At 42.9% G+C, this 9,240-nt stretch overlaps 1 protein-coding gene and 1 pseudogene across 1 annotated transcript in view; one reads left to right on the plus strand and one right to left on the minus strand.

Moving 5' to 3' along the window:
* The window catches only part of CCDC12 (coiled-coil domain containing 12), a 53,429-nt gene that overhangs the window by 43,463 nt on the left and 726 nt on the right, over positions 1 to 9,240 (minus strand). The gene's annotated exons all lie outside the window — the stretch shown is intronic.
* LOC112482098 lies at positions 2,544 to 2,662 on the plus strand (annotated as a pseudogene).

The following is a 9,240-nucleotide window of genomic DNA, read 5'->3' on the forward strand; positions in this document are numbered from 1 at the left end:
CTTCGGCTCAGGCTCAGAGAGGTCTGCCCATCCTCGGGCGCCTCCCCCAACGCGCACGCTCACACACACACTCTCCTGCCCCAGCCATCACAGGCTTCTGCATTCCTTCTCTGTTTACACGCATACTGTCCACCTACCCCTCCCATGGGAGCCCCCAAGAGGTGGGGAGGCTGTCTGGTTCGAGTGGCTGCTGTTCAATAAATACCTGCCTGGTGGCTGGCTGCAGAGTTCCTGCAGTGAGGACAGGCAGCTCCAGCTCCAGGGAAAGGAGGTACTCTACCGCCAGGGAGAGAAAGTCTAGGGAGTGACCAGAGACTTCCAGAAAAATGAATCATCTGGGGGAATTTAAAAATGCGTGGATTTCCAGGATCTATACCAAGACCTACACCCAAGACAGGAGATTTGGAGTGGGGCCAGAGATTGCAAATTATTTCTCTAGGTGATCCAGACACACAGGTGCATCTGAGAACCTAACTGATCCAACATCTTCCTTACACGCATGAGCCAAAGCCCTCAGGGATGACTCAAGGCAAAGTTCCAACACTGGCTCATCAACAGGTATCTGTACCGGGAGCCCCAGACTTCTACCCATAAGGTTCTCCCTCTCACTGGCTCCAAGATCTCAGGGTCAGTCCTTAGGGAAAATGGGGACTCCGTACCCCAATTTGGCTGTGACTCTGCAAATCCAATTTCTCATTAATCAAACACTTTACACTAAAAGAAAATTCCACCTTCAAAGAAGCAGGGCTAAGCGGAATAAAGCCAGGGGACCGGGATGGCCTCCTTGCTTCCAATGGAAGCAGGGCCAGCTCCACCCACTGTCACCCAGCAGAGAGGGTGGGAGAACCACCCAGACCTCCCTGAGAGGGCAGGTGAGAAAGGACAGACATCCACATTTAGAAAAGGCCTGCGTGCCAGAACTCGAGCTAGACAGTTCACACACACCTTTCTCTGTTCTCCCAGGTACTGATGAGGTCAGGAGCCGTGTCTTGATTTTACAGACGAGGAGAAGGAGGCTCAAAGTTTTTAAGAGCTGCTCCGGGTCCCATAGATGTGGTGAACAGATCTGTCTGGCTCCAAGGCCCAGGCTCTCCACTTTGCCACGTGGTACCCGCCAGGCAGCCTGAAGGAAATTTCTGTGTGTGGCGGGAAGGAGACCCCTTCCTGGGGGCTGCTGGTTCCCAATCACCTAGGGTGAGGGGTACAGAGGGAAACAGGGCCAGGGCCCTCTCCCTCTTAGGTCGCAATAAATGGGCGTTTAGGTAGAGATATGGTTCTTACAAGTCAGGCTAGAGTGAGCAAGTCCTCCAGAGATGCACCATGCAATAAGGCAGCCATAAGTCAAGTGTGGCTGTTAAAATGTAAATTAATTTAAATGGAATAAAATTAATAAAATGGCATGCCAGCCACATTTTAAGGGCTCAAGAGCTACATGTGGCTTTGGCTATGGTACTGCCCAGTGCAGAGAATAGAGAGAACGCTGTCACCATCACATGAAGTTCTACTGAACAGTGCTGCTCTGGTCTCCAGAGCCAGGTTAACTTGAACTTTAGACCTTTGACTGTCTCCAGAAAAACAGGAACTGCTGCTGAATCTGCAAGCTGACAGCCGACCTTGGCCTTGAGGTCGCATCCAACCCCGGAGGGGCTGGCCTGCTGGCCAACCAGTCTACCTCTGTCTCAGGGCAGAGACAGCCCAATCCAGGCCAAATGCTCAGGAAATTCAACAGCCAAGGACAAGTGTTTGTGCCACGTTCATTACCTTTCAGTGTCTCCATATGCCTGCTAGGAGGAAGCCAAAGCAGGATGACGTGGCCTCACACTGCCTGCTGGTCAGCACCACAGAGAGATGCCACAGAGCTTCATCTATATAGCCTTGAACTGTTCACCTCCTCACCCAGCTTGGGACTTCTGGATGAATACCAAGAAATCGAGTTCAAATACAATACACAAAAGTGTGCCCGGGCTGGCTACCCTCCCAGCCGGAAGCCCTGGCTCCTGCAGAACTTGGCCACCAAAGCACCCACAGCAGCACTTTCAGATCTCACCCCTGCCCCAATCACTGCCAAATGCTTGCTGTCAAACCTTCTGGAGCATCCTCCACTGTCTCCCTTTTTTGCCCCTAACATTCCCGCCTTTGAACTGCTCCCCGGGAACGCTCCTTGCCAGCTACTTCAATACACCCTTCCCAGTCCCACCCTCCATGGCCCAGCTCAGGTTCCACTCTGCCTGCCCATGAAGCGTCCTCAGACCCAGCTGGGCTTTCCCAGGAAATGAACCCCAACAGCTCAATCTAATATCGTATGTAGTCCCTCCACCTGTCAGCCTGGGCTGGCTGACCCACAGGATGCTGCTTTGGGCAGTGCTGCACCCGTAGAGAGTCCACCGCCCCAGGGGGGTCTTCCATGGGCTAGAATCCAAGACAGTCACTTATGTTCTATGACTTTGGGCACCCCAGAACCTCTGACCCTCTTTCTTTGACTCCCGGCCCCCCAATCAATCCTGTGAGCTAACAAGGAAGCACTTTTTGAAAGTGCTAAGCTGGTCTACGACCATGTCACCCTGAACATGCCCAATCTCGTCTGATCTCAGAAGCTAAGCAGGGTCGGGCCTGCTTAGTACTTGGATGGGAGACCACCTAGGAAGACCAGGTGCTGTAGGCGCAAAAAAACAAAATGCTAAGCTGCACGACTATAACCAAGTTTTTTTTTTCCACTAAATATATGAAAGCCTTATGACCCTAATCTTGTCTCCATCTGTTACAATCTCAAGACTCATGCCTCCATAATATCACTAAGTTATGAGTTTATATTCTGGTAGAAGGGAGAGGAGGAAGATAACACCATGAGGGAACTCAATCTCCTGCTGGAATTCCTGCCCTGCCTCCAGTACAACCATGAGCACAGCAGGTTATCAATGAGGGACCCGCCACTGAGTGCTAGGACACCAGCAAGGAGCCATTCCCATGGAGCAAACAGGTGCTCTCCGTCAGCAGGGGCAGGCTGAGAAAGCACTCAACCCTGTGTCAGTCATACAGGGGCCTCATCCTCACACCAGAGGACTGAACCAAAAATGGGAGCCACTTCCTCCAGGAGGAGGGAGACTCCTTGCTTCCAATATGCCAACAGCAGGCAGGCCATACTTCCTCCCCAGCTCACCACTCACAGGTCCCACGAGAAACATCAGTGGGCTGGAAATTAACTTGAACTTTAGACCTTTGACTGTCTTTCTTCCAGGCACCACCCTAATAGAAACATTACAAGAGTCATAAAGATTAAATATGACATAAATAAAACCACATTACATGCAGAAAAGAAAAAACGTATTTTGGACTTCATCAAAATTTAAAAACTTTTGTGTATCAAAGGACACTACCAAAAGAGTGAAAAAACAACCCACAGGATGGAGGAAAATATTTGCATATCCCATACCTGATAACAGATTAATATCCAGAATATATAAAGAACTCAAGTACAATTCAACAACAGAAAGACAAACAATCTAATTAAAAAATGGGCAAAGGACAGGAATAGATATTTCTCCAAAGACCATACATACACAGAATGGTAAATAAGCACGTGAAAAGATGCTCAGCAGCACTAATCACCAGGGAAATGCAAATCAAAACTACAATGAGGTACCACTTCACAACCAGTAGGATGGCTACAAATTTTTTTTTAAGGCAAATAAATGATGGCAAGGATGCAGAGATACTAGAACCCTCATGCACTGATGGTGGTAGTGGGAAATGGTACAGGCACTGTGGTGAACAGTTTGGCAGTTCCTCAAAAAGTCAAACATAGAATATGATCCAGAAATGCCAGTCCTTAGATATATATCCAAAGGAATGACAAACAGGGACTCAGATACTTATACACCAATACGCCAATGGCAACATTAGTCATAATAGCCAAAAGGTGTCCATCAACAGATGAATGGATAAAACGAAATGCGGTATACACATACAATGGAATATTACGCAGGTTTAAAAAGGAATAAAAGTCTATTATATGCTAGAATACGAACACTGAAAACTTATGCTTATGCTAAGTGAAATAAGCCAAACACAAAAGGACAAATATTCTAAGATTCCACATATATGAGGTGCAAAGTCATAGAAACAGAAAGCATCAAAGTCAAAGAGACAGAAAGTGGATTAGAGGTTTCAAGAGGTTGGGGTAAGAGAGGAATGGGGAGTGATTGCATAATGGGTGCAGAGTTTCTGTTTGGGGTGATGAAAGTTTGGGAAATAGTGGTGATGGTTGTGCAACATTGTGAATATACTAATGCCACTGAAGATGGTTAAATGAAATGTTTTATTACATATATTTTACCATAATAAAAATAAATACCAAAAAAAATGTGACTGTGGCAAATAAGGCTACACCAGTCCTGGGCAGCAGGAAGGAGGGCCAGAGGGGATGTACATAGAGGCAGCTTGGACTTGGGGCCTATACTCTTTTTCCACTATTGTTTTTCTTTTTTGAGCAGGTAATTTACACAACCTAAAAGATATCAAAAAGTACATAGTGAAGTTTTTCAACCCATCTGCATCTGGGCAACCAGTCCAAGTCATAAAGAGAGTTATCAACTGTTCCCATGGTCCACCCCAACCCACCTGGATACCTCCTAGTTATACAACCTTGGGCAAACCACCTTACGTTTATTGCTCTCAGTACTTTCATCTATAAATTAACCTTCTTCCTCCTTCTTATGGTTGTCATCAAGACCAGATAAGATAAGCCAGGCAGCTGGTATCATTAACCATGTTAAATTTGAAAACACTGTTGTTTTTAATAAAGAAAAGCAAACCATTAGAGCTACAGAGAAAACAGGAGCACTGTGCAGTCTCCTTCCCTCTTTCCTTCTCTCCGCAGCATCGTCTCCATCTAACACTATATATATTTGCTTGACAATCTGTCTCTCTAGCTAAACGGGGCAGAGACTTCTGTCTGCTTTGTTCACTCACTGCTGGGTCTCCAGTGTCTGAATGACTGGTGCACAGTAGGTGTTCGGTGTACATCTGTGGAAGAAATGAATTGCCAGCTCCCAATAACCCATTTTGAACCACGCCAAACAACACTTTATCACCGGCCACTAATCCACTATTGACACCACAGCCTGGTAACTAACGGGCCAACAACAAATTCTAACTTCCACTTGCTAAGCAGGGAAAGAACTAGATAGAGTGAAAAATCCAGGAGCTCCCTGGATAGAAAAGGCATGCCGGGAAAGGAAAAAGCTTCCAAAAGAGTCCAGAATGTGGCTTCGCAGGAACTCTTGCTTCTTAAAAAGAATGCAAGGAAACTGCAAAGGCCAGTGAACTCTCAGTTCCAAGAGAGAAGCCATGTGATTTCCGAGTGCACATTTTTCAGAAATGGGTTCACAGCCAAGAGCTTTCTGAAGCCAGAGCTAGGAAGATTAAACCCAATGAAAGTAGCAATCGGTATGCCAACAACTGGATAACCTAGAAAAAATAGAAAAATTCCTAGAAACACACAATGTACCTAAACTGACTCATGAAGAAATAAACTTGAATAGACCTATAATAACGAGACTTAAGTTATCGAAAATCTCCCAGAAAAGAAAAGACCAGGGCTAAACGATGAATTCTACCATTTAACAAATAATTAACACCAATCCTTCTCAAACTTTTACAAAAAATTAAAGAGAAAGCAATACTTCCTAACTCATTTTATGAGGTCAACATTACCCCGATTCTGAAACCGAGACATTACCAGAAAACTACAGAACTACATCCCTCATGAACAATGATGAAAAAATCCACAATAATATACTAGCAAAATGAATTCAGCAGCATACTAGAAGGTTTACACATCATGACCAAGAAGAATTTATTCCGGGAATGCAAGGAAGGTTCAACATACAGCAATCAATCAATGTAATACAATACAAAGAAGCCAAAAACCACATGATCATCTCGATTAATGAAGAGATAGCATTTGACAAAATCAACTCCCTTTCACGATAAAAACATTCAACGAACTAAACAGAAGAAAACTTCCTCAATATGATAAAGGCCATATATGAAAAACCTACAGTGAACGTTACACTCAATGGGAAAAAACTGAAAGCTTTTCTCCTAAGATCAGGAATAAAACAAGGATGCCTGCTCTCACCATTTCTATTCGTATGTTACTGAAAGTTCCAGCCAGAGCAATTACACAAGAAATAAAAGGCATCGAAATTGGAATATAAAAAGTAAAATTATCTCTGTTCACAGATGACATGGTCTTATAGCAGAAAACCCAAGAGTCCACAAAAACTGTTAGAATAAACTAATTTGGCAAAGTTCCAAGATATGAAATCAACAGAAAAAAATCAGCTGCATTTCTACACGCTAACAATGAACAATCTGAAAAGAAAATTAAGAAAACAATCCCATTTACAACAGCACCAAAAAAATACTCAGGAATAAATTTAATCAAAGAGGCTAAAGACTTGTACAATGAAAATTATAGCACATTGCTAAAAGAAATTGAAGACTTAAGTAAATTGAAAGACGTCCCATGCTCATGAATGATAAGACTTAAATACTGTTAAAATGGCAATACTACCCAAAATGATCTACAAATTCAATGCAAGCCTAGTCAAAATCTTAATGATATTTTTTTGCACAAACAGAACATCCATCCTAAAATTCACACGGAATCTTGAGAGATTCTGAATAGCCAAAAGAATCTTGAAAGAGAACTAAGAGGACAAACACTACAAAGCTAGAGTAATCAAAACAGTGTGGTACTGGCGTAAGGGCAGACATACAGACCAATAGGGAGCCCAGAAATAAACCCTCACATATATGGTCAAATGATTTCAATTATGGTGCCAAAACCGTTCAATAAGGGAGAGTCTTTTCAATAAATGGTACTAGAAAAGCTGGATATTCACATGCAAAAGAATGTATTAGACTCATACATTATACCATGTACAAAAACTGTATCAGAATGGATCAAAGACCTAAAGGTAAGAACTAAAATTTTAAAACTCTTAGAAGAAAACAAAGGGGAAAAGCTTCATGATCTTGAATTTGACAATGGCTCATTAGGTATGACATCAAAAGTAGAATCAACAAAAGAAAAAAACAGATAAATTAAACTTTATCAAAATTAAAAACTTTGTGCATCAAAACACATTATCAGAAAAGTGAAAAGACAACCTTGGGGATAGAAGAAAGTATGTGCAAATCACATATCTCATTAGGGGTTAATATCCAGAATATATTAAGAATTCCTACAACTCAATAACAAAAACCCAGTTTAAAAAAATAGGATCTGAATAGATCTGTCTCCAAAGAAGATACACAATGGCCAGAGAAGACACTCAAGATCACCGAGAAGATGCTCAAGCTCAAGATCACTATCGGGAGGGAAATGCAAATCAAAACCACAATGTGATACCATTTCATGCCCATCAGATGGCTATAATCAACAAAACAAAAATGACAAGTGTTGACAACGATGTGGAGAAACTGGCTCTTGTGCACTGCTGCTAGGAATGTAAAATGATGCAGCTGTTTTGGAAAACAGTATGGCGGGTCCTTAACAAGTTAAACATAGACTTATTATATAATCACCAAATTCCACTTCTGGGTACATACCCAAAAGAATTAAAAACAAGTACTGAAACAGATAGTTCTACATTTATTACAACAGCCCCAAACTAGAAACAACACAATATGAATGGATAAACAAAATGTGGTACACAGTGGACCCTTGAACAACACAGGTTTGAACTGTGCAAGTCCACTTATATGTAGATGTTTTTCAATAAACAGTCAGCCCTTGGTATCCTGGGTTTTGCACCCCCAGATTCAACCAATTTTGGATCAAAAACAGTTATTTTGATCCACGGCTGACAATACATTACACAGAAGGCCAACTTAAGATCTCTGACTGAGGGGAGGGAAGAGGGGCCCTAACCTGTTGTTCAAGGGTCAACTGTTCATACAATGGACCATATTATTCAGCCTTAAAAAGGAACGAAATTCTGACAAGTACTACAACATGAACTCTGAAGACATTATGCTGAGTGAAATAAGCCAGTCAGAGAAGAACAAACACCATATGATTCTACTTATATGATACCTAAAGTAATCAAATTCAGAGAGAAAGAAAATAGAATGGTGGTTGCCAAAGGCTGGGGTGAGAGGGGAACCAGGAGTTAGTGTTTAATGGGTATAGTTTCTACTTGGGATGATGAAAAAATTCTGGAAATAGAGAGTGGTATAGTTACCTACTGCTGTGAATGTACTTAATGCCATCGAATTGTACACTTTAAATGGCAAATTTTGTTATGTCTATTCTACCACAATAAAAAAAGTAAAAAAAAAAAAAAAAGTAGGCCATATTTTCAGCCCATTGAGAGAATCCCTCTTTAAAGACCAGTTCTCGATAGCCTGGGGCAGACTTCCCATGGCCATGAGCCCTACAGATGCGATCTTGTCCTTTGTAGTCTGACCTAAAATCCAGTCCCAATAATCTGAGTCTTAAACCTAAGCCAACAGTGCAGGCTGACCAGCCACTATTGAAAGGCTGAGGCTTGAGCTTCTCTAGGCCAGGCAGTTTGCGGGGATAACTGTCTGACACCGCTGACAAGTTGCCAACAAAAGCAGAAGCCAATCTGGCTAGCTTTCACTCTCTATCACTTCCCCTTTCACTTTTCCAGAAGACCCCAGCCGGCCATGCAGAGGCACAAAAGAAACATGCCAGACTGACCAGCTTGACTTTTTTTAAAGTTGGAAAGTAGAGTCCTGCTTGCTCCCATCCCTCGCAGGTCTGGATATTTAATATCTTTTGTTTTTTGTAGAGTTGAGGACAGAGTTTTCGCCCATGCCACAACAGAAGTACCAACCACCTCCACCCCCTGTAGTCCCTAGGGCCCCTTCATACAGATTATCCTATTAGATCTCAAAATAACCCAATGAGAATGAATGTGTAGTTGTTATCCTCCACTGGAGACATGAAAAAAACCGGACTCACAAAGATGAAGCACTTTGTCTCAAATTCCACAGCCCCAAGTGACAAGGCCAAGGTTTGTGCACAGGCAGTGAACTTCAGAATTCTTCCTCTCGATTACTTCAGAAAGATGAACAAAGTAAAAATGGAATCAGACCATTCTGGTGTCAAACAATAGCAAAGAAAAATGCTTTCAAGTACCACAACTAATAGGCCTAGGAGGTCCATCCCCAGAAAAGTAGGCTGGGAAAAAACTAAGCGCCTTC

The sequence above is a fragment of the Pteropus alecto genome, unplaced genomic scaffold, assembly GCF_000325575.1.
Source record: "Pteropus alecto unplaced genomic scaffold, ASM32557v1 scaffold156, whole genome shotgun sequence".
Taxonomy (NCBI): domain Eukaryota; kingdom Metazoa; phylum Chordata; class Mammalia; order Chiroptera; family Pteropodidae; genus Pteropus; species Pteropus alecto.